Source organism: Gopherus evgoodei, chromosome 3, assembly GCF_007399415.2.
Source record: "Gopherus evgoodei ecotype Sinaloan lineage chromosome 3, rGopEvg1_v1.p, whole genome shotgun sequence".
NCBI lineage: Eukaryota > Metazoa > Chordata > Testudines > Testudinidae > Gopherus > Gopherus evgoodei.
In genome coordinates this window covers 12,764,129-12,788,989 of record NC_044324.1, presented here as the reverse complement: position 1 = coordinate 12,788,989, position 24,861 = coordinate 12,764,129, and the positions used below count along the sequence as shown (strand labels likewise).

At 48.8% G+C, this 24,861-nt stretch overlaps 1 long non-coding RNA gene across 1 annotated transcript; it reads left to right on the top strand.

The window, feature by feature from the left end:
- Window positions 1-335: 335 nt before the first annotated feature.
- Window positions 336-3,050, top strand: LOC115648024. The gene is made up of 3 exons (XR_003999431.1): window positions 336-478; window positions 753-911; window positions 3,015-3,050. It is a non-coding gene; the product is annotated as an uncharacterized LOC115648024 (long non-coding RNA).
- Window positions 3,051-24,861: the final 21,811 nt, after the last annotated feature.

Genomic DNA, 24,861 nt, shown 5'->3' with positions numbered 1-24,861 from the left:
CATGGACTCAGGAAAATCTCCTGCCAGCGTTTGTGCCAGGTGCTGGCCCCCAATCTCCTTTTGGTGCTGCAAATGGGTGGGAGAGGAGATGGGGGCTTGTTCAGCCCCTGAGGTGCTCATGCAGGCTCAGGGTTGGAGGGGTTCACTCAGGCGGAAGGATGCAAGTAAGGGATCTGCTCAGAAAGCTTCCCCCTCCATCACCTACATCCACCCCCAATCCCAGCCACCAGCTCCCCTCCCAGTCCCTAGTCTGCCTGCCCCACCCCCATGGAACAAAGTGCCTTTGATCTGCTATGTTTGCAAACATTGTTCCCACCCAATATTTTGCACAGCAGCTCGTAGAGCTTTGCAGAGTCTCCCCATCCTGTCATTCCTGCTCAGAACACCTGCCTGTCCCAGCCCAGATGTGTGTGACTGATGTGCGGGAGCCCTCCAAATTGCAGTGCCAGCCAGCACAGGGCTCCCAATCCAGATCCAGGTACGGCTGCAGCTTGAAAGCCACAAATGTATTTGCACTCAAGCAAGGCAATTTATTCCCCCCAAAATGTTCCTCTTCCTCCCATTCTGCTGCACTGTTTCTCAGGCTCTTTATCCCAGGTGAGCTGTGGCAGCATCAGGCCGTTTCAGTCCATGAATCACAATTCACATTGAACATGAATAGGCAATGCCATTCTCATTACCGAGGGCCATGCTGATTAGCAATGCGCAAGACTCATTAATGATGCTTATCTGCTTCCATTGCTTTCCGACAGATGCCAAAGCGCTTTTCGCCACAAAGAGGCAGAAATCAGTTTGCCTGCCCCTGGAAATGCAGTCACCTCTGGGGAGAAACACGGCAGCTGTTTAACCGCACGCAGGAACAGTTCAGGAATGGAAGTGAAAAAGACTCCTGTGTCCAGCTGAAACTGCAGGTACAGCATAGGGAGGCAGAATGCAATTGGTCACAGTGGAATTAAGCCAAGCCACTGAGGTTAATGCACCACTGCTCTGAGGAAATGAGCCATGGAGTTTTTAATGAGCACAAGTGGTGAAGATCTCGGCCTTATCCCTCTCAAGTGGGGAGCAGGTGTTTAGAGTAACAATCCCTGAGGCACCAGGATGTGTGCAGAAATGCAAGCAGAATGTACAGCGGGAATGCCCAGGTTAGTTGATGCCACTTTTAACACACGCACACGGACTCCAGTTGTGAGCTGCTCATGCGATTTCTAGGCCAAGGGGTGACTTGTAGCCCATAGAGCTAGCTTCGTCTTTTATTGTTCTTAGCAGTAACACAAGGAACCTGCAGGCCTGTACCCTGCAAGACATTGGCTTAAGCAAGTTGGCAGAAGTAAAGTAGCCCATGACTCTTGGAATATATCAGATGGCCCCCTAGTTACCCTAGATTTTGCTCAAGAGAGGGAGTTCGCACATAATGGTACCAGGCAGCTGCAGGAACGTGGAAGTCTATAAGGACTGGCCACAACGAATCCCTCTCCTGTCATCCAAACTGCACTTCAAACACAGGGCGCTAAGGCACATCGTTCAGAGGGAGTTCAGCGTCGATATGCTGTGGAGGATCGGAGCCCTGGTGCTTTTAAAGGCACCGTGGATTTTGGACCTCTCAGTGCCCGTCTTGGGATTTCTGAGCATCCATAGCCCCCACTGACTTGGTTTGAAATCGCTGGCTCTGGGCACCTAAGAAAAATCAAACCCCAGGTTGGGTCCCTTTTATTGTTATGTGTTACCCAGTTGTACCAACCAGTCATGGGCCCCCATTGTTCTGGGTGCTGCCCAGACACATCCTGAGAGACACTCGCTGTCCTGGGGAACTCACGGTCAGCACAGACAAAGGGTAGGAGGGGAATGGGCACCAAGAGGGGAGGTGATTGGCTGAGTCAGTCAGAGATCATTGCAGGGGCAGGAACAGAACCCAGTGCTTCTGAGCCCCAGTCCAGGGCCCTGGTCACTGGGCAACATGGCTCTTTGATACATACCCCTTTCCCAAGCATGAGCCGAGCAGCGATTGCAAGGCAGCCATCACCTCAAGGGGCTGGCAGAAGGACAGGCGTGGCGCTCCGTGCCCCAGGGGCAGCGCGGAGGGAGGAGCGGACATGGTGGGCAGTGCAGCTGGGGCAGGAGGCGCAGTTAGGGATAAGAGTGCAGATGGCTCTGATGATGCTCAGGATACTGAAAATAGACCGGAGCGTCCAGAGGTGGCTGTGTGCGACAGTTCCACTTCTCAGGCCTCAGGGAGCTTTCTGCCATCTGGGGAAAGTTCAGTTGGGCACAACTTCCTCGGGGGCTGGTCTGAGCCTGTGGAACAAACTTCCTCAGAAACTAAGGACCGTCCTGACCTCCCCACCTTCCACTCCAAGCCCCAGGCACTGTCCATTTCACAGAGTGCAGCAGCCAGAAAAACAAGACAAAAAGTAAGAGCGCCAAAGAACCCCTGGTCAGGGTTCCTTCCTCACTCTGAACTCTGGGGCACAGATCTGGGGACCCGCATGAAAGCCCCCTAAGCTTATTTCTACCAGCTTAGGTTAAAACCTGCTAAGCTGCCACCACCAAGTGATTTAACAAGAACCAGGGTGGGACGTTATTGATATAAACTGGGACCACATAGAACATGGTTTGTGTGACGTTATTGATATAAACTGGGACCACATAGAACATGGTTTGCAACCAAGGTCCTGTAGTGGCACCAAATCTTATGTAAAGGGGGTCATATAAGGTGTCTAAGACCAGGTTATGGGTTGCTGGTTAGGATTATGCTGTCTGTATGTCTGTATCGTTTTGTAGTTGAAGTTATGAGCATTGGCTCTGTACTGTCTGTATTTCAAATTTGTGCTGTAGTTCTGGGAAAAATCCCAGACAAGTGGGTGTCAGCTCTGCCTAGCCTGCTTGATGGCCCATTAAGGACCATCAGCTACACAACTGACCCATTGAGAGGAGGCAGATACGCCTTGTAACTCAGCAGGGTGTGCAGGAACTGGCCCATGTGACTCCAGACTCCATTTTGCTGTAATTTTCCACAGTAAGAAAAAAGAAGTGTTCTTATACCTGGAAGTGCCTATATAAGGCTGATGCCTCATCTCCATCTGATCTTCAGTTCTGCTTCTTACCTCTGGAGGGACTTTGCTACAAACTGAAGCTCTGATCAAAGGACTGATGACCCATCCCAGTGGGGGATGTTCCAGAGACTTGATTTGAACCTGCTGTTTACTCCATCCCTGCTACAAGCCTGAACTAAGAACTTTGCCATTACTGTATGTAATTGATTCCATTTAACCAATTCTAGCTCTCATCTCTATCTTTTTCCCTTTATGAATAAACCTTTAGATTTTAGATTCTAAAGGATTGGCAACAGCGTGATTTGTGGGTAAGATCTGATGTGTATATTGACCTGGGTCTGGGGCTTGATTCTTTGGGATCGAGAGAACCATTTTCTTTTACTGTAGTGTTGGTTTTCATAACCATTCTTCCCCAGGACGAGTGGGACTGGTGGTGATACTGGGAGACTGGAGTGTCTTGTGGTTGGCCAGTGGGGTGAAACCGAAATCATTTTTGTCTGGCTGGTTTGGTTTGCCTTAGAGGTGGAAAAACCCCAGCCTAGGGCTGTAACTGCTCTGTTTGAGCAATTGGTCCTGAATTGGCACTCTCGGTTGGGTCCCGCCAGAACAACATTGTCACACAGGGAAAGGACCACTTGGAGTTCCTCTTCCCCCAAAATATCCCCCCAAGCCCTTACACCACCTTTCCTGGGGAGGCTTGAGAATAATATCCTAACCAATTGGTTACAAAGTGATCAAAGATCCAAACCCCTGAGTCTTTGGACAATGGAAAATCAGTCAAGTTCTTAAAAGAAGGATTTTATTAAAAGGAAAAGGTAAAAATCATCTCTGTAAAATCAGGTTGGAAAATAACTTCACAGGGTAATCAGATTCAAAGAGCCCAGAGGAAGCCCCTCTAGCCTTAGTTCAAAGTTACAACAAAACAGGGATAACCTCCCTCTAGCAAAGGGAACGTTCACAAGTTGAGAAAACAAAGATAAACTAACACGCCTTGCCTGGCTGTTACTTATAAGATTGAAATAGGAGAGATTGGTTCAGAAGATTTGGAGAGGCTGGATTGATGTCCGGTCCCTCTTAGTCCAAAGAGCAAACAACCCCCAAAACAAAGAGCACAAACAAAAGCCTTCTCCCCTACCCCCAAGATTTGAAAGTATCTTCTCCGCTTATTGATCCTTTGGGTCAGGTGTCGGCCAGGTGACCGAGCTTCTTAACCCTTTACAGGTAAAAGGATTTTGGTGCCTCTGGCCAGGAGGGGTTTTATAGTATTGTACACAGGAGGGTTCTATAGTTATGACAACCCCCTATGACTTTATATGGTTAAAATATGACCATGCGGATCATTGTTTCTACCACGGTTATACCCTCGCATCAAGTCTTGTTCAACATGTGTCAAGGTAGGTGTCAATGGGAAAGTTATGATTTGATGAATATGATTATCCTATTGGTATGCGTGCATCATTTTAATCTAAAGTTATGGAGATTGGCTCTATACCTGTATTTCAAACGTGTTTACTTCTGTGTAATCCCCATGAGGTATTTAGCCAGCTGTGTTGTGAAGGGACTATTCAAGCTGCATGGCCCATCAAGGAACACGTAACTCACCATGGGCCATGGCAGACGCCTGTCCACACCTGATGAGCTGTAGACGTTCTAGCTAGACTATGGCTAGGACTTAGTGACGCATGCAAGGGCACGTGACTAGTCCATGTGACCCCAAACTCCATCTTGTTACCTGTAATTTTCCACAAGTTGGAATAATGGGTTTCCCTCCACAGGGCAGATGCTATAAAAGGCCCTGGAAAAATCCCCATTTTGCCTCTTTCCTGCTCTGATCTCTGGATTATGCATTTATACTGATGGGAGCATCTAACCAAGGGCCTGAAGACCTTCCATTTGGAAGCAACCAGAGACTCAACAAGCCAGCAGTTTATTTCATCACTGCTTCAAGCCTGATCCAAGAACTTTGCCATTAATTGTGTGTATTTGATTCTTTTAATACATTTAAACTCTAACCCTTCTTTCTTTTTATAAATAAACCGTTAGATATTACATACTAAAGGATTGGCAACAGCGTGATTATTGGGTAAGATCTGAGTTATATATTGGCCTGGCTTTGTGGCTGGTCCTTTAGGATGATGAAATTGGTTTTAAATAACCCCTCATCATCAAGTCTAGTGTCTGGATGTTGAATTCAGGTCTGGAACACCTAAGGGGGCTGCATTTCTGACTTCTTGTTAGCCAGTGCAGTGACAGAAGTTTACTTTTGTTGCAGGTTGGGTATATCTTATAGAAGAATACCCACCAGCTTTGGGGTGTGTCTGCCCTATTTCTCAGCAGCTTGGGGATGGAGGGGAGGCAATAGAGGACCACCCAGGACAAGTGTCAGTCATGTCACTCAGAGCACAGCAGGAAGGCACCCAGACATCACATTGATGAGGCCGGGATAGCAGTTGGTATGGAACAGAGCAGAGCAGATCTCAGCATTGTCACAAAGGAAGATGAGGCAGCATTTGGATCTGGCTTGGGGGGCGGCACAAGGATTTGCCAGGCTCCCAGCCGGGAAGGGAAGTGGAGGAGTTCAGTGTGGGCCAGGCTGGCAGAGACCGCAGGGAGACAGGCCAGGCGGTGGGTCTCGCTAGAGGGAGAGGGGTCCGCAGGGGAGAGCAGGTCGGGGAGTCGTCCATGTGACGATGGCGGAGGGGGGAGGGGAGTCAAGAGAGACGCTGAGGAAACACAGTTCAAGGCAGCCCCTGTCCTGAGGCCCCAACACTCATGGTAGAGCCAGAGAGTGGGCTGGGAAATCCAGAGGGGCCTGAATCAGAGGTGAACCAGGACGATCTCCCCATTATAACCACGTTGCAGACAAGCAATCCCCGTCAAGGGCGTGCTGCACGTGGCTTCTGCCCTTCTCAGCCCACCGGGCCTCACAACGCCAGACCCGGCCCGGCCAGCTCAGCCACCTCCGAGGTGCAACCACTGCAGCTGGGGTGGGACACAGCAGCTGTTGCACGGCACACAGCAATGCCGCCGGACAGGTGTGGAGTTAGAAGGCAGGGGTTGTGGAAAGCGGCAGAATGTCATTCTCTGAGCTGGAACGTGGCCAACACCCCTATCCCAATTAAAAGGACCATAGGCCCAAATCTTCTAAGGCAGCGGTTCTTAATCTGGGGATCATGCCCCCCCAGGGGTGCGAGATGCCCTTCCTGGGGGTGTAAGACATGCAAGATTTTTTTAGAAGGTAAATCATTGAAAACACAAATTAAGCACAGGCACGTAAGTGCAACTACTCTGTTTCATCAGCCCATGTATTTATTAACATTATACATGTTCTAACGATTACAGCGGTATATTTTAACTGCGAAATTAAAATAAAGATATAATTCTATCTCTTCCATTCTGTAGTTATGATATATCTAGGTGTAATGAACTGACCTACAACAACAATTTTTGATAAGGGGAGTGAGAACATTTTTTGAGACCCAAAGGGGTGCAGGCTGCAGTAAAGGTTAAGAACCACCCTTCTAAGGGATGCGTGCAGCTAACGCCCAGTGACTCTAATCGGAGTTAGGCACCCATAAGGATCTGGATCTTACTGACCAGAGATGGTGGCATTTGAAAGACTTCCCTCCTATAGCACTGCACCATTCCCTTGGAGGGCCAGCTCCCCATTTTCCAGAAGCCCCATGAGGTCTCCCATCCATGTTCTGAACCAGCCTGACCCTACTTAGCTTATGAGCTTTGGCTGGAGCAGGGAAAGTCAAAAGAGCAACTGGTTATTTTCAATCCCTGGCTAGGACCAGCTGCCTATTTTATACCCAGGTAGTTGGCAGGTCCTGAGTGCTTCACATTCCCTGGATGGACTATTTACATTGCTGTCTTTTTAGTGACCAGCTGAGTGCAGAGAGCCTGCCAGAAAACTGCAAGGATCACCAGGCCAGGCGTGTGTTTCTCTGCAAACACGACATGGGCCCAGCAAAGAGAACAAGGCCGCTTTGGAAAGGGGGCGGCCACAGTGGCATTTAGGCGGAATAGTGATTAGAACAGACCTTTCATCCCGGAATTGCGGAGGTGGAGGTCTGTGTCTGCACCAGGTCAGCAGCGCAGCCATGGCCTTGCATTCCCCATGGCTCGGAAGATGAAGAGGCTGGAATCAATGAGATGTTCATGGGGATATGCCGGCCGCAGCCCTGGGGTTTTCCATCTGTGGGCACCCAGCACCTGTGGCAGCACAGCACGCCCAGCATATGCAGTTGTCCCTGGTGCAACGGGCAGCCCAGCGTGTGTGCTCTGGTACTGTCAGCGTCTGAGCAGGTTCAATCTCTGTGGCACAGCTGGCTCCAGAGTGGTACAGTTCCACCTGGGCACAGCTGGCACCAGCAGCAATAACTGAGTAGCAAGACCCCTGGAGAGAAATCTGTGTGGCAAAATAGAGAAAGTGTTTTCTCTCGCACCTCAGGCCTCCTCTCTAGGTACCTGCATGGCCCCAGACACCTTAGTATCTGAACAACTCACACCACTGCTGAGAGGTAGGGAAGCATTATCACTGTATTACAGACCTGGAACTGAGGCCCAGCGAGATTAAGTGACTTGCCCAAGGTCACCCAGGAAGTCTGTGGCAGAGCCAGGAATCAAACCCAGATCTCCCTGAAGACCTCTCCAACCACTGGCCCATCTCAAGCCTCTTACTCCCGTGCAAAATAATTGAGAAAGGAGCAACCACTAAGCACCAATAACATGTGACAGCAGCCAACATCCTGCCTCACAGCCAGGGGCCAGACCAGGGCACAGCGCAGAGACCACCCTAGCGGCACTAAAACCCAAACTCCTTACAGCCATGGACACAGGTGAGATCGCCATGCTCCCACTGCTGGGCCTCTCCGCAGCCATTGACGGTACACGACAAGGCCCAGCTAACCCGCCTACGGGGCACAGCAGGAGTAGGTGGCCTAGTGTTACAGGGGCTCCAATCATGCCCCTCTAGCAGAACTCAATGAGTGATGATGGGTCTCTGCTCCTCCTTGCCCACCAGCCCCCACATGGTCCCTGCTATCTATCCCACTCCTCTTCAATGTCTATGTGAGACCACAGGGAGAGATCCTGAGATGCCAAGGGCTTACCTGCCAACAGGATGCTGATGACACTCAACTTGATGACTCATTTTCTGCTGCTCCCCAGACGTCAGACTGCCTAGGGGAGACTGGCTCCTGGCTAAAGAGCAGATGGCACAAGCAGAAGCCAGGCAAGACTGAAGTGATGCTGGTTGGAGAGGGGAAAATCTGGGCAGTGCTGGCTCTGTCTTCTGCTGAAGGCGAACAGTCCCCACTGGTTAAAGTGGTTGTGACACTCCCCAGGGGTCACCTCCCTTAATGTGAAGCAGGCTTGTCTGTGCCTGCTGAGGACCATCTCCCTGAAACCAGAGCCTCTGGCAGCAGGAGCACTGCCCTCCAGGCCTCGTCCTCTGTACCGGTAGCAAGAGGTGCCCACCAGGCCCCAAGTCCTTCTCCACTGGCCACTCATGGAACTGCCAGGCCTGCTGATCCCAACAGACCAGGACACACCAGCTTTGAAGAGCCAAGTCAGCACCAGCACTTTGCCTCACACCACAGCACTGAGACAGATTGATAGTGGAAAGAACAGGCTTATTATCAAAGACTGGCGATCCACGGGATAGTGAATGGGGATATTGGAAACAAATGGCGACAGGAGAACAAAATCAGACAAGGCTTTCTAGACACCAGACTTGACTAACAAGTCACGCTCTGCTCTGAAGAAGCTTATCTCACCCACAGTTCTCCTGGCTGAGAGCCCTTAATCATTAAGCAAAATCACTGCCCTTTTACTTCCTCTGTGAAGCTGCCTGGGTCCCCCTTTCATCCTCCCAAATATACTCAAGCTAACTGTTGATGTACTCTCCACAGAGGGCTTTCCCCCCAGCTGCTTTCCTCATCCTGTTAGTTTCTTTCTGAAGTCCTCACACTCCTTCATTTGCAGTTGATTCAAGCTGGTGATAAGGGGCCCCATGGCGAACCAGACAATAGTCAATTTACGTGTAAACAGGTAGATGGCTGGACATCTCCCGTGTGACAGAAAACCTGTTTGTCACCTTTGCTGGTGATCTTGATGCAGACTTGAAGAATATTTTCAGTATACGTCCTCAACTCCTTACATAGTATCTGTGCGTATATTTCAAAATAGTATTGATGATCAAACAACATGTGTGAATCTTTTTAACTCAACCGTGCTTCCAGTGATGCTATGTGGCAGCGAAACATGGTCACTGATGAATACTGAAGAACATCAACTGTCTGTCACACAGAGGGTGATGGAATGAACATTTTTGGGCATTTCGCTCCATGATCACATCCCCAGTGAAATAATTAGGCAGTAGCCTGGAGTGCGAAATGTTGTTGTTGAAAGCAGGCTCAGCAAAATGCGGTGGGCGGGACATGTGGCTCGACCCAGTGACAACAGATCGTGTCTTACTAATCTATTAGAATTCTTTGAAGGGGTCAACAAACATGTGGACAAGGGGGATCCAGTGGACTTAGTGTACTTAGATTTCCAGAAAGCCTTTTACAAGGTCCCTCACCAAAGGCTCTTATGTAAATTAAGCTGTCATGGGATAAAAGGGAAGATCCTTTCATGGATTGAGAACTGGTTAAAAGACAGGGAACAAAGGGTAGGAATGAATGGTAAATTCTCAGAATGGAGAAGGGTAACTAGTGGTGTTCCCCAAGGGTCAGTCCTCAGACCAATCCTATTCAATTTATTCATAAATGATCTGGAGAAAGGGGTAAACAGTGAGGTGGCAAAGTCTGCAGATGATACTAAACTGCTCAAGATAGTTATGACCAAAGCAGACTGTGAAGAACTTCAAAAAGATCTCACAAAACTAAGTGATTGGGCAACAAAATGGCAAATGAAATTTAATGTGGATAAGTGTGAAGGAATGCACATTGGAAAAAATAACCCCAACTATACATACAATATGATAGGGGCTAATTTAGCTACAGCGAGTCAGGAAAAAGATCTTGGAGTCATTGTGGATAGTTCTCTGAAGATGTCCATGCTGTGTGCACAGGTGGTCAAAAAAGCAAACAGGATGTTAGGAATCATTAAAAAGGGGATAGAGAATAAGACTGAGAATATATTATTGCCCTTATATAAATCCATGGTACGCCCACATCTCGAATACTGTGTACAGATGTGGTCTCCTCATCTCAAAAAAGATATTCTAGCACTAGAAAAGGTTCAGAAAAAGGCAACTAAAATGATTAGGGGTTTGGAGAGGGTCCCATCTGAGGAAAGATTAAAGAGGCTAGGCCTCTTCAGCTTGGAAAACAGGAGACTAAGGGGGGATATGATAATGGCCTATACAATCATGAGTGGTGTTGAGAAAGTGGATAAGGAAAAGTTATTTACTTGTTCCCATAATATAAGAACTCGGGGTCACCAAATGAAAAGAATGGGCAGCTGGTTTAAAACAAATAAAAGGAAGTTCTTCTTTACACAGAGCACAGTCAACTTGTGGAACTCCTTGCCTGATGAGGTTGTGAAGGCTGGTACTATAACAGGGTTTAAAAGAGAACTGGATAAATTCATGGAGGTTAAGTCTATTAATGACTATTAGCCAGGATGGGTAATGAATGGTGTCCCTAGCATCTGTTTGTCAGAGGATGGAGATGGATGGCAGGAGAGAGATCACTTGATCATTGCCTGTTAGGGTCACTCCTTGTGGGGCACCTGGCATTGGCCACTGTCGGCAGACAGGGTACAGGGCTGCATGGATCTTTGGTCTGGCCCAGTGTGGCCGTTCTGATGTTCTTATGTTATATTCTTATGTGAATACCAAAGGTACTTCTGCAGCCCTATGTTCCTCCTGGGTGGGGTGGCCTCTGACTCCACCTCCCAGCATGGACAGGAGAGCCCAGGTCGTCCCTTTCCATCTCAGTGAGAGTAGGGGGCTTACATATGCTGGTCGTCCTCCAGGGGTTGGTCTGACTGGGTGTGGGGATTGACTGGAGGGGAGACTTGCCCACCGCCCTTCACTACAAAGTTCCTTGCCCCGGGGGTCTTAAAGAAATGTTCGCCTCTTCTTGCTGAGACTCATTTCTAACCCAGGACCACGTCTTCTCTCTCTGCATCTGCCCCTGCTATCCCCAGAGTTTTTGTATAGTTGGAGCAACTTGGAAGGGAATAACTGGGACCCCATCCAGCCCAATTCCTCTTTCCTTAAAGGGACAGTCAGGGCAGAGGCAGACAAGCCAGAGACTCCACAAAGTCCACTCAGGACTTTGCTGTTGCTAGTCATTTTACATGGACATCGCCCAGATGCTACGGGGATGGGCAGAATCTAAAGCCCTAAGAGAAAGCGAAAAGAGATTTTCACAGTCCAAGTCTGGTGCCATAACCACAGGACTGAACTATCCATCACTGCCTTGGGTGTAATCTCAAAGCCATCTCATGTGTTCCTTTGACTGGGTCGGTAGTGCTCTTGCTTCTCTGTTAGCAGATCATCAACGAAGTCCGACAATGAGGCCTCGTCCGTAACGCTGCCTTAGTGAGGCATTGCTTGGCAAGAGTCTGGGCTGAGATACCAGGGGACTAAACATCCAGCACAGACCTACATGAGTTTAACTAATTGATCTTTGAAGTGTTGGTCATAGACTCATAGACTTTAAGGTCAGAAGGGACCATTATGATCATCTAGTCTGATCTCCTGCACAACCAGGACACAGAATCTCACCCACCCACTCCTGGAACAACCCCCTAACCTATGTCTGAGCTATTGAAGTCCTCAAATTGTGGTTTAAAGACCTCAAGGTGCAGAGAATTGGCTTGTCAGGCAGGCAGCAAGCTGGCTGACGGATCCCAAGTGAAGGCTAATGATGAGTGGGATGGAGTGGAGCTGACTGGGTGGGAAGACAAGAGTATCCAGTGGGGTTATAACTAAACACTAGCTTCCAGCTAGCATTGGAAATAGGACACTGGACTGGCTGGACCTTGGGGCAATGCCTCTGTTCCTGTCTATTACTGAATTGGAGGGAGGTGCCGGCGAGATCCCAGGTCCGTGGGTTTGGGAAAGGTTGAGAGCCACTGAGCCAGACAGAGCAAAGCAGAACGCTATGGCAAGGGGTAGCAGTAGGAATAAATAAAGTAGCGAGTGACCCCCACCATCTCAGAATTCCTCTTTCCTGCCACCCCACAATCCCAGCATTCCCTAGGCTCAGTGCAAACTTCAAACCACGTCCCCACTCAGCATGCAGGCGGCAGCCCCTGTTGGCTATTTTCGGCCACGATCGGGCGCTGTAATTCAATGGCCTCTCCAGCCAACTCGATTTAGCTCTGGGAAGTGGCGTGGTCTTCTGATCTGATTTCCTGCTCTGAAATCTTCATGCTCCTCCTCTTTGGATTGGACGAGCGACACCTGTGAGAACACGCTATTGTCTTGATGGGGCCAGGGGTCAGTAACGAACAGAGCCACGTTCCGGCTTCTTCCTTTCCAAACAAAACTCACTCACATAAAGAGAGTTGACCTGTTGCGCAGGGGGAAAAAAATCCCCCAGAACATTTACTGTTTCTTTAAAAAGCAAACAGAACACTGAGAGCAGCATTATTCATGACATCTGGAGCACAAGAAAATGGAATTTTAATTAAAAACTCATGGGTTGGCTGCTATAAATACATCGTCTTGCTGTAAGTCATTCACCCACCAGAAACAAAGGGACTGATCCTGGGCTCAGTGAAACAAATGGGATTCCATCCATTGACGTCAATAGGACCTGATCTAAAACCCACTGAAGCCAATGGAAAGACTCTCATTCATTTCAGAGAAGTGCTGGACTTACTGTAAATCCAGGCACAGGTACATCTTTGTTGCAGCTCCCACTGAGAACTTCACTATCTGGAGAGCTAGAGGGGACAGTCTCTCTCTGAGAGTGATTGAAAACCCCCATTCAACTTGATGGCTTGTTAACTCTGAAGTCTAATGACCACCTTGGAGGAAAGGGTGTGGCGTTCTGTTTTTGTTTTGCGTGAGCCTGTGTTTTTCCTGACAGGAGCTTAGGCAGGAAAGTTATGACAGATACAGAGGCAGCAGTGGTAGTGACCCAAGGAATGGAAGAGACGAGGAAGATGACTGGATGTGGAAGCTACAAGATGTACATGATCCTAGAGTGGGTACCTGAAAAGAGCTTTGTTTGTATGAAGTGCCACCTGCTAGAGCTGATGGAAGAGAAGATGTGAGGCTTAGAGTTGCAAGTGGAAACTAGGCTGAATTTCAAAGGGGATTCAAGTGGATGATGGAGAGAAAATGAGAGGAAGCAGAAGAGAAAAGTCAAGACTCTCAGCTGCAAGCTGGACTGGAGAACTGGGAGGTAAGCTGCTGGGGGAAGAAAGTGGCCAGCGGATGCATGTGACTATGAGAACCAGGCAGAGGACAAGACCTGTCAGTGAAGGAGAAATAGAGCTCAGGGAGAGGTTTGCTGAGCTGGAGAATGACGAAAGGGCACAGCAGGCTGTAACTGAAGGTGTGAGGGCCAGGAGGAAGAGAAGAGTGGCTAGTCCTGTAAGCAGAGGAGAAGAGTCAATGGAGATAGCCACAGTTCAGAACCCCAGGAGAATGACTCACAAAGATGGCAAGGGAGAACAAAGGACAAGAGGACTTGCAGCCAAAAACAACTGGAGGAAGGCTGGAGAATTGCACCACCACCAGGGAGAGGCAGGTCTATGTGACTAAGGACTCTCTCCTAAGAAGAATGGACAGGCCTGTCACCAGAGCTGAACCAGAGAACAGAGGTCTGTGCTGTCTGCCAGGAGCTAAGATATGGGATGTGGACCTGAGGCTGAAGAGGATCCTAACAGGAGCGGGAAAGAATTCATTGACTGTCCTTCACATGGGAACAAACGATATTGCTAGATTCTCCACGGAAGGCATCAAGGGAGCCTGTGCCAGGCTGGGGAAGATGCTTAAAGAAATGGAGGCTCAGGTGAACGTCAGTGGGATTTTACCTGTCCCTGGAGGAGGCTAACGAAGGCAAGACAAGATTATGATGCTCAACAGATGGCTCAGGCAGTGGTGCTATCAGGAGGGCTTTGGGATGTTTGACTACGAGAAGGCACTCACGGACAGAGAACTGTTCCCTTGGGATGGACTCCACCTGAGTTGGGAGGGAAATTGACTTCTGGGATGGAGGTTGGCACAATTGATTAAAAGAGCTTTGAACTAGGGGGAGACGGTTGGGAGATGCTCATGTAATCTCCACGCCTGATTCTAATAGTGAGTGGGAGGCAAATCAGGTAATAGAGGGCCCAGCTGTGGGGAAAGGCCCAGCAGAGGGCAGGAGAATGGACAAGAGGAAAGGTAGTGCCAATACCAGTGACACTAAGAGGCTGGTGCAAGATACTGGCAGTGGAATGACTGGACCTAATCGAGGAGGAGTCTGGGCAAAGCCGAGGAGAAACAACTGAGAAGTCTGCTCACCAATGCAAGGAGCCAGGGTAACAAAATGGGGGAGCTAGAATTCCTGGTGCAGGAAGTGAAACCAGATATTTTCGGGATAATAGAAACATGGTGGAACTGGAGTCATGACTGGAGTGCAGGTATTGAAGGGTACGTGCTGTTCAGGAATGACAGAACTACAGGTAAAGGTGGTGCAGCAGCATTGTATGTTAATGATGCATCAGACTGCAAAGAAATGAGATGTGATGGAATGAATAAAACAGAATCTGTTTGGATCAAAATAATTTTGGGGAAGAAATCCACCAGAGGCTGCACGGGGACAGTGCTGGGGGTCTGCTGCAGACCCCAGGATCCAATCTGGGTATGGAGAGAGACCTCTTTAATATTTTTAATCAAAGAAATGCTACTGGGAATTGTGTGATTATGGGAGACTTCAATTTCCCAGCTATAGATTGGAGGACAAGTGCTACTAATAATTGTAGGATTTTCCTAGATGTGATAAGCTGACAGATTTCTTCACCAAACAGTCACCGAACCAACAAGAGGTGAGGCCGTTTTAGATTTGGTATTGGTGATTGGGAGGACCCCATAGAAAAACTTATTGTAAGGGACAACCTTGGTTCGAGTGATCATGAGTGAATTCAGTTAAAATTAAATGGAAGGATAAACAAAAATAGATCTGCAGTTAGGGTCCTTGATTTCAGAAGGGCAAACTTAAAAAAATTAAGGGAACTAGTCAGGGAAGTGGACTGGACTGAAGAACTCAAGGATCTGAACATGGAGGAGGCTTGGAATTACTTGAAGTCAAAGTTACAGAAACTCTGCGAAGCCTGCATCCCAAGCAAGGGGGATAAATGTACAGGGATCTGTTGCAGACCAAACTGGATGAGCAAGCATCTCAAAGAGGTGATAAAGAGAAAGCAGAAAGCCTACATGGAATGGAAGATCAGCAAGGAAATTTACCTCTTAAAGGATTAAACAAAGACTGTGAATGGCTTGCCAATTACAGAACCAGTTTCTCCTCCCTTGGTTTTCACACCTCAACTGCTAGAACAGGGCCTCATCCTCATTATCTCTAGCTTGCCTGCATATATATACCTGCCCCTGGAAATTTCCACTATATGCATCTGAGGAAGTGGGTATTCACCCACGAAAGCTCATGCTCCAAAACGTCTGTTAGTCTATAAGGTGCCACAGGACTCTTTGCTGCTCTTAGAGGTCAGAAAGTGTAGGCGTAAAGTGAGAACTGCCCAAAGCCAAGCAGAGCTGGACCATGCAAAGGGAATTAAAACCAATAGTAAAAGGTTCTGTAGCCATAAAAATAAAAAGAAAACAAGAGAAGAAGTGGGACCGCTACGCATTGAGGATGGGGTAGAGATTAAGGAATATCTAGACATGGTCCCTTCTGGCCTTAAAGTCGATTGGTGTAAATGGAGAGATGATTTCTGATAGGAGAAGGCTCTTGGAGTTCGTGACCAAAGGCAGACCAAGGTCCGTGGGCTGGAAGCTGGAGTTTGATAAATTCAGACTAGAAGTAAGTGCCATTACTTTTAAAGTCCGCATAATTAACCAATGGAAGAACTTATCCCGGGATGGGGTGAATTCCTCATCATTTAATGTCTTTACAATCCAGATGGGACGTGTCTTTCTATAGGATCTGCTCTCGCTGAAACAGAAGTTCTGGGCTTGATCCAGAAGTCATGGCCCGAGGTCTGTGGCCTGTGCTTTGTAGGAGGTCAGACCGGCTGGGAATACTGGCCCCTGGTGGCCTGAAGATCTAGGAACGTCTGAGGAGCATGTTCATGTCAGCAATGTTAACCTATTTCACTGCCGGTCGAAGCATGCAAGAAAGAAGTGGGTGATGATAACCGGATGTCACTGCACACAGAGCTTGTGAAAAGGAAGAGGGGGGCATCCTGTTATGAAGATCTGCACAATATATGTTCTAGTGGATGGGGCTTGGTTTGTGGGCAGGGCTTGGGAGAGTACTACTTCCCCCTGCCCTGGAGTGACGCCTTGTGTTGGACCCTTATAGATCCTTAATGCCCGCCCCATGGGATAAACATGGAATACACGGCATGTGTAACATACTGGCCAAATGTATATTACATCTCCTGCCAGCAGCTGCAGCACTTGGAGAATAACACCCTTCTGCCAGCCAGTGGAGTTAGTCCTTTAGCTCGAGTGGGGGAAGTCTGTGCTAAAAGATCCAGGTTCAACCCCTGCTACTCCCCCATGTGGGAGATTGGTTACCAGTGAAATGCCTGGTCCCTGGACAGGAGGAAAAGCTGAGTTGACCTTGATGGGTGCTGAATTTGAGTTACAGGAAATTAGGAGAGACAGACCATAGAGCCATCCCCTCCAGGCACCAGAAATGCCAGTATGGGTTTCATAGCAAGGGGAAATTTACACCTAAAGCCTCATGATTTTGCTACTTAATTCTTGGGTAGTCTCCCAAAAAGAAACACATACCCATAATGCAACTTTCTGAACTATCCCATTGGGGCTCTGCATGGGTGCAGGGCTCTGCATGGATCCTATTGTAGGCCTGAGACCTAAATTAGTAAAATTCAAAGCACAATAAGAGACTGGCTGCTTTTCTTGTTCATACGGGGTCTCATTTAAAGTCCGCTGAAATCAATAGAAACATTGGATCAGCCAGTGGAGCAGGCCCAAACAGCATCTGCAATTACTCTAGTGAGGATACATTCACAAGGGCTTTTCACTCCCATGCTTCAGGGCAAACACAGCTGGTGGATAGGAAGAAATTTCCCTTCCCTGTCCATAATTACTTTTGTTTTATGGGGCAGGGTGAGGGAGTTGACAACTTTCTTTGAAACCTCTATTATAGGCCAGGAGCTAGCAGACGAGATGGCCTATTGGTTTGTTCCCAGCTGGTAATTCCCAGGGTCTTCTAAAATACAAAAGGAAAGCTCAGTTCTACGGTACCATGTGACCATCTGTGTCAGTGTGAGTGGCGTTGGCCTGTCAGTCAGACCCGCCTCTCCCCAGGCTGCAGAGACAGGTAAGTAGCGGCTTTAGTGTCTCATTGCCAAGCCTTAGAGAACAGGAAATGGAGCGATATGGGCTCAGGTTTCTTTATTCGTGAATGTGCGAGACTGGCAGGATTTATTTCCTTCCCTTTCTTGCAGGCAGTGACACTCTGCTCACTTTTATTATTAGGTATTATTCCTATTACCCTTGTGCCAAGGAGCTGCAGTCGTGGACCAGAACCCTGGTGTGCTAGGAGCTGTATAAACACAGAACAAAAGGACCATGGGCAGTGAGTATCAAAGGCCAGAGAGGCTAAACCTCCCCTAACCCAGGTGTGGCCCCACCTACACTCCACCCCAAAGCTGCCCCTCTCCCCTGAAACTAGTGGAGGCTCAGCTCTGGCCAGTGGCCTGGAGCTGGGGCTCTGCCAGTGGGCCAGGGCGACTTGTGGCTGGCTGGTGACCTGGGGGTTGGGCTGGCTGGTGCAGCTGGGGTGGGCTGGCCAGCTGCCCGGGGATTGGGCTGGTTTGGCCACAGCTCCTCCTGCCGTGGTGGGGGGCTCTGGGTTCTGGCAAGGAAGGGGGGAGGAAGGGGCAGAGCCTCAGGCGGAAGGTGGAGGCTGGCAGGCTAGCTTCTCTGAAGAGGCAGTTCATGTGCCACCCACGAAAAGGACAGTTCCTGCCTGTGACACCCTGACACCCCAATATTCACCACTGTGAGGTAATTAGGTTATGTTCTGTACAAAGTATGTCTTGTGAGGTGTCATTTTAAAAGTCTTGGTCTGCTGGACATTAATATCTCGTTGGATTGTATGGGCTAGCGTTGTGTGGGAAGTTATGAAGTTTGGCTAGGAAGGTGTTACTGAAACATGCCGTGAGGATGAAAACACTCACAAGCAGCCTTTCAGGTGCAAGAGTAAAAGGGCTGGACAATGTTAATGGCTCACTGAGGAAATGCACACGAGCACAAGGGTTACCCAGGACCCGTGTACAACAGACACCTCTCAGAGACAGCACTACACCATGGGAACTGTTTGACCCAGGTCACAGCAAAACAGCTTTCCAGCAAGTGGGCAGAAGATATAAAAAGGGGGAAAATGACATCATGGGAGGACTTCACTCTCTCTGCAACAACACATCTGGAAACACCTGAGGGGCAAGGACTGAACTGTGGGAAGTGATGGTCCCAGGCTAGAAAAATCTTTAGCCTGTGTATGAAAACATGGGAAAGCCAAGGCAGCTTGTGCCTTAAGAATCTGCCAGCCTGTTTATCACTCAGGGTGAGAATTTGCTAATGTATATCCTATCTATCTAGTGTGTTAAACTCAGTTTGCAGTAGTTGTTTATTCATTAAGGTTATCGGCTTTGATCTGTTTGCTAGCACTTATAATCACTTAAAATCTATCCTCTGTAGTAGTTGCTTTGTGTCTCTAAACCAGTTTGTAAAATTCATAACTGGGGGGCAAAAGGCTGTGCATATGGTCCTCCACATTGAGGGAGGGGGTGATTTTCATGGGCTTACGCTGTACAGTTTCCTGGGCAGCACAAGACAATACAATGTTGGGTTTGCACCCCGGAGGGGGTGTGCATTGAGTGCTGGGCAATCCCTGAGCTGTCTTCCCACGCAAAGCTGATCTCAGCATCTGTGTCTTTCTGCAGCCAGGCATGTCCCTACCTGTGCGTGTGCTGGAGGAGGCTTGAGGGCCTCCACAGGTGAGGGAGCCCAGGCTGGTGAATGGGCAGTCTCAGTGGTACCCCAATACATCAGGTGGCACCCCAGCGGGGTGGCTAGGTGCTGCCGGCACCTCACCACACTGCCCTGAAGAGTGTCTAGTCTAAGTGATCTGTTTTTAAGGGGTTACTGGAGGGGTGTAATAAATAATTTTGGCATTTTATAGCACATTCCATCCATGGAGTTTAAGGTAACTACAAATCCTGAGATGTACTAAGCACGGATGGCAGCAGTGTCTGCATTGAGTGAAGCGCTCTACCATTTAACCTACTTATTTGGTAGCAGTAGTAGGTTGTTACTCTCCATGTGGCCCAGCCACTACAGAGGGACATAACACACCCGTAGCCAGCTGGTGTCCCATCCAGGCCAAGTTTCAGAGTTAGTGGTGACACTTGGCACTGCAGGTTGTGAGAGTCACTCGAGAAGCCAGAAAGAACCACAGGGTCAGTCTGGGTCCAGCTGCCTCAGCAAAGACTCCCTTGTAAATTCATTCCAACCAAGTCCTGTCTTTGCACCTGCAGCTCGCCCTGCAGTCAATGACAGCTGCCGGTGCTCAGCACCTCCCCGGATTTAGCCCATTCTTGAATTAATTGAAATGTACAAGTTGACAAATTTAGGCACCGGTTCCCGTCTGAGTGCAAACATTCGGCTCTGAAGCAGGCAGAGCAGGGACGGGACCATGGTTGTCTCCCCTCCTAGACCCGTGCGCTAACCCCAGAAGGGGCTGATTCCCAGAGATTGCTGAGCACCTGCTCTCTGTAAACCAGGCCCCTAGCAGGTATTGCAGGCTGGGCGACTCCAAGCAGCAGCTGCCAAAATTACTGGTCCCGTTTTGAGACTCTTGGCCACTGACCCCCTTGGATCCGGCCTCACATTTTGCAAGGCCTTGTGGGCGAGATGCTGCTTCGGGGAGGCACAGCGATGCCCCTTGTGCTTTGCTGGTCCCCAGCTCTGGCCTCTAAGCTTTCAGGCCAGGTCCTACGATAATCAGTCAGGGTGGTTAGAGGGGAAACAATGTTAATACATTTCTCCTCTCTGGACAGTGGCTCCCAGCCACGGGTTTCAACAGCGCCAGTAGAAGATTAAAGCAGATTTCGACGTAATGGTTCCCCAGTGTCTGCATCTGTAAATCATTCGAACTGCTGCTCTAGCCGTCGGGCGGCCCAGTTGCCATCGGTGCATGCAGCAGACTTTTAAGTGGCATTAGCTGGTTCATTCATGAGCAGGTGCTGGGGACTGCAAGAGGAGTGGGGCTCCCTTTCATGCCAACCCGAGGGCCGTCCTGTGCTAATGGCTCTCCCCCAGGCTTCATCCAGGCCTGCCAAGGCCACTGATGAGAATAGAAAGCTGTCGTTCACGCACAGCCCTGGACTCTAGAACACATGTTGTCAGGGTCGCAGTGTCCTAGGGACACGTCCCTCTGGGTTCCTGACTGGGGCTGGGGAGCCCCCAGAGAACAGACTGCCCCAGGCATACCCTGAGCAAGATATGGGGAGCCAAGCCAGGGCCGCGGGGCTACCAGTGCAGGGCAGCCAGGTTCAGGGAGGGCTCAGCTCTTACCCAATGTCCTCCCGTGGGTCTGTGCTCTCTGTATCCCAAAATGAGTCCCAAACTCCACTCCAGGCCTGCATGCCCCAGAAGGGAGAGTTCTCCCAGCTGATCCACCCAGACACCTGAGCAGCTGCTCTCCCCGGTGCTACAGGCACATTCAACTTCTCCAAAAAAGAGCAGCAATACTGGAAGTAAAACTCCCATGCTGACACGTGCCCTGGGCTGTGTATCCGGGGAGCTTAGACACAGCTGTTCTCATCTTCCAGGGGCATTGCTTGACACCATCCTGGCCGCCTCCCTAAAGCACTCCCTATTGGCACAGCTGGCAGAGGAGAAGAGGATCCTTGCCCTGGGGAACTGCAGGATCCCCTTCCTAACATCCTTCTCTCGGCCAATGTACCTCTAGTCTAGTCTTTACCTTCAGTGGAACCAAACAGGGCAGATCAGTGGACTTCAGTGGGTGTTAGGTACCTACATGCAAGTTAAATATCTACGTACCTTCAAGGATCTGGGCCATAGCGGCTCTCCAGAGAAGGCATGCATGTCCTTTAAGAATGAGGCATGCTGGGAGCTGTCTCTCTGGGGTATAAAGCCCAGCCTTTGGTGGAGGAAAGGCTTGGAGTGAGTGGCTGACTTTTTCGTCTCACTTGGGATGGCAGCTGCCTCTTTGCCAGGAGCTCCCGGTTCCTTTGTGTTCGTGCTGCCTTCATCTTCTGTCCTTCACGGGACCTGCCCAGCAGAAATCTCATCTGTGGGACACAGCTGTGTGGGGGTGAGAACTCAGATGCCATGGTGATGAGAGCCACCGTAGTACCCGGAAGGCAAGAGACTGCCAGGGTGCTGGCATTGCTGCTGGAGAGTTTAAGCCTAGTTCTAGCTAAAGCACGTCCATGGGAGCGAGGGAGGGTGCTGCTGGGAATCCCTGCCCAGCAAAATAGCATTCACAGGTGCTCCAGAGTCCTTGAGCCAGACAGCACCCGAGGGTGATGGTAACGTGACACTCACAATGGTGGGGAGACCTGGAACGTCACCAGCCCTTCCCGGTCCCTGGGGATGTTTTGCAAAATTCACGTGCTCGCCTGCTGTGCGTGTGAGCTTTCCAAAGAAACACGGTGGTGCTTCTGCTTCTAAAAACGAGCCTGCGCATCCTTACAGCATGTGCTTGTGGGCAGAGGCTGTCCTCTGCGTTGTCCAGGGTAACGGATGTGCAGCTCGGCCTCCCACATCCAATTGTTTATAAAAGTCAGCCGAGGTTTGGAGCTGAACTGGGATTGTTTAGGTGGAGAGAACTGTGCGGAGGGATCTGCAGGGCTCCTGGGAAAGGCCTGGGTTGGCATGACACTGAGGCACAGTGGAGGAAAGGATTATACTGTAGTTTAAATTACCAAAATGCATTTCAGTTGGTTAATGCTAATGGGATGAGCCAGACAGTGCTTCTTGGATGTTGCTTATCTGCAGGACACGTGGACTGGAAAGAGTGAGCTTCACCCTCACGGACGCCATCCCAGCCTCCCCTGGGACCCCGGGATTCACCATGGCACTCTGGGTCATCCCGGTTCTGAAAGGCACCCTGGGAGGGAAGCAGGTGACGTGCCGCAGGCTCCAGCTAAATCCCAACCCCCTGGGATGCGAGATTTGGGTTCCTGCTGTCAGCCCCTCCCTCGTTTGTTATTTTCCTTCCCCTCCTTTCCGTCTCTCTGTTTTTGCCTTCCGTGTAACAAGAGTCTGGCTCATCCCGCCAAGGCAACTCCACCTTTTGCAACAGCGCTGTGAGCCCGTGACCAGCCGGGCCACTAAAAGCAATGCCTTAAACAGCCTGAGAGCAGTACACGTTTGCAGGGCCTTGGCGTGGCTGGCGTGATCATGCCTGTGCCTGAGTTTTTCCAGCATAAGAACATAAGAACATAAGAACGGCCGTACCGGGTCAGACCAAAGGTCCATCTAGCCCAGTATCTGTCTGCCGACAGTGGCCAATGTCAGGTGCCCCAGAGGGAATGAGCCTAACAGGAAATGATCAAGTGATCTCTCTCCTGCCATCCATCTCCATCCTCTGACAAACAGAGGCTAGGGACACCATTCCTTACCCAACCTGGCTAATAGCCATTGATGGACTTCGCCACCATGAATTTATCCAGTTCCCTTTCAAACATTGTTATAGTCCCAGCCTTCACAACCTCCTCAGGCAAGGAGTTCCACAAGTTGACTATGCGCTGTGTGAAGAACTTCCTTTTATTTGTTTTAAACCTGCTGCCTATTAATTTCATTTGGTGACCCCTAGTTCTTGTATTATAGGAATAAGTAAATAACTTTTCCTTATTCACTTTCTCCACATCACTCATGATTTTATAAACCTCTATCGTATCCCCCCTTAGTCTCCTCTTTTCCAAGCTGAAAAAGCCTAGCCTCTTTAATCTTTCCTCGTATGGGACCCTCTCCAAACCCCTAATCATTTTAGTTGCCCTTTTCTGAACCTTTTCTAGTGCCAGTATATCTTTTTTGAGGTGAGGAGACCACATCTGTACACAGTATTCGAGATGTGGGCGTACCATGGATTTATATAAGGGCAATAATATATTCTCAGACTTATTCTCTATCCCCTTTTTAATGATTCCTAACATCCTGTTTGCCTTTTTGACCGCCTCTGCACATTGCATGGACATCTTCAGAGAACTATCCACAATTACGCCAAGATCTTTTTCCTGACTCGTTGTAGCTAAATTAGCCCCTATCATATTGTATGTATAGTTGGGGTTATTTGTTCCAAAGTGCATTACTTTACATTTATCCACATTAAATTTCATTTGCCATTTTGTTGCCCAATCACTTAGTTTTGTGAGATCTTTTTGAAGTTCTTCACAATCTGCTTTGGTCTTAACTATCCTGAGTAGTTTAGTATCATCTGCAAACTTTGCGACCTCACTGTTTACCCCTTTCTCCAGATCATGTATGAATAAATTGAATAGGATTGGTCTGAGGACTAACCCTTGGGGAACACCACTAGTTACCCCTCTCCATTCTGAGAATTTACCATTCATTCCTAGCTTTGTTCCCTGTCTTTTAGCCAGTTCTCAATCCATGAAAGGACCTTCCCTTTTATCCCATGACAGCTTAATTTACGTAAGAGCCTTTGTGAGGGACCTTGTAAAAGGCTTTCTGGAAATCTAAGTACACTATGTCCACTGGATCCCCCTTGTCCACACGTTTGTTGACCCCTTCAAAGAACTCTAATAGATTAGTAAGACACCATTTCCCTTTACAGAAACCATATTGACTATTGCTCAACAGTTTATGTTTTTCTATGTGTCTGACAATTTTATTCTTAACTATTGTTTCGACTAATTTGCCCGGTACCGACGTTAGACTTACCGGTCTGTAATTGCCGGGATCACCTCTAGAGCCCTTTTTAAATATTGGCGTTACATTAGCTAACTTCCAGTCATTGGGTACAGAAGCCGATTTAAAGGACAGGTTACAAACCTTAGTTAATAGTTCCGCAACTTCACATTTGAGTTCTTTCAGAACTCTTGGGTGAATGCCATCTGGTCCCGGTGACTTGTTAATGTTGAGTTTATCAATGAATTCCAAAACCTCCTCTAGTGACACTTCAATCTGTGACAGTTCCTCAGATTTGTCACCTACAAAAGCCGGCTCAGGTTTGGGAATCTCCCTAACATCCCCACCCGTGAAGACTGAAGCAAAGAATTCATTTAGTTTCTCTGCCATGACTTTATCGTCTTTAAGCGCTCCTTTTGTATCTCAATCATCAAGGGGCCCCACTGGTTGTTTAGCAGGCTCCCTGCTTCTGATGTACTTTAAAAACATTTTGCTATGCAGCAAGATTGCAAGTGAGAGTGACAGATGCTGCATTTTCCATCTTTGCTTTCCTTTTCTCTCACTTTTTGGGTGCGTTTGTCTTAAGAAAAGCGGATCAAACTTCAGCAAGAACAGCTTCAGACCATCACCACTCACTTCTCGTTTTTTCCTCACAAAGGACAGGTAAAAGGCTGTTAAGCGTGTGACTTTCCCTATGTGTTTTTTTTTTAATTCTCTATGCTAGCAAAGGTGGGCTCCCAG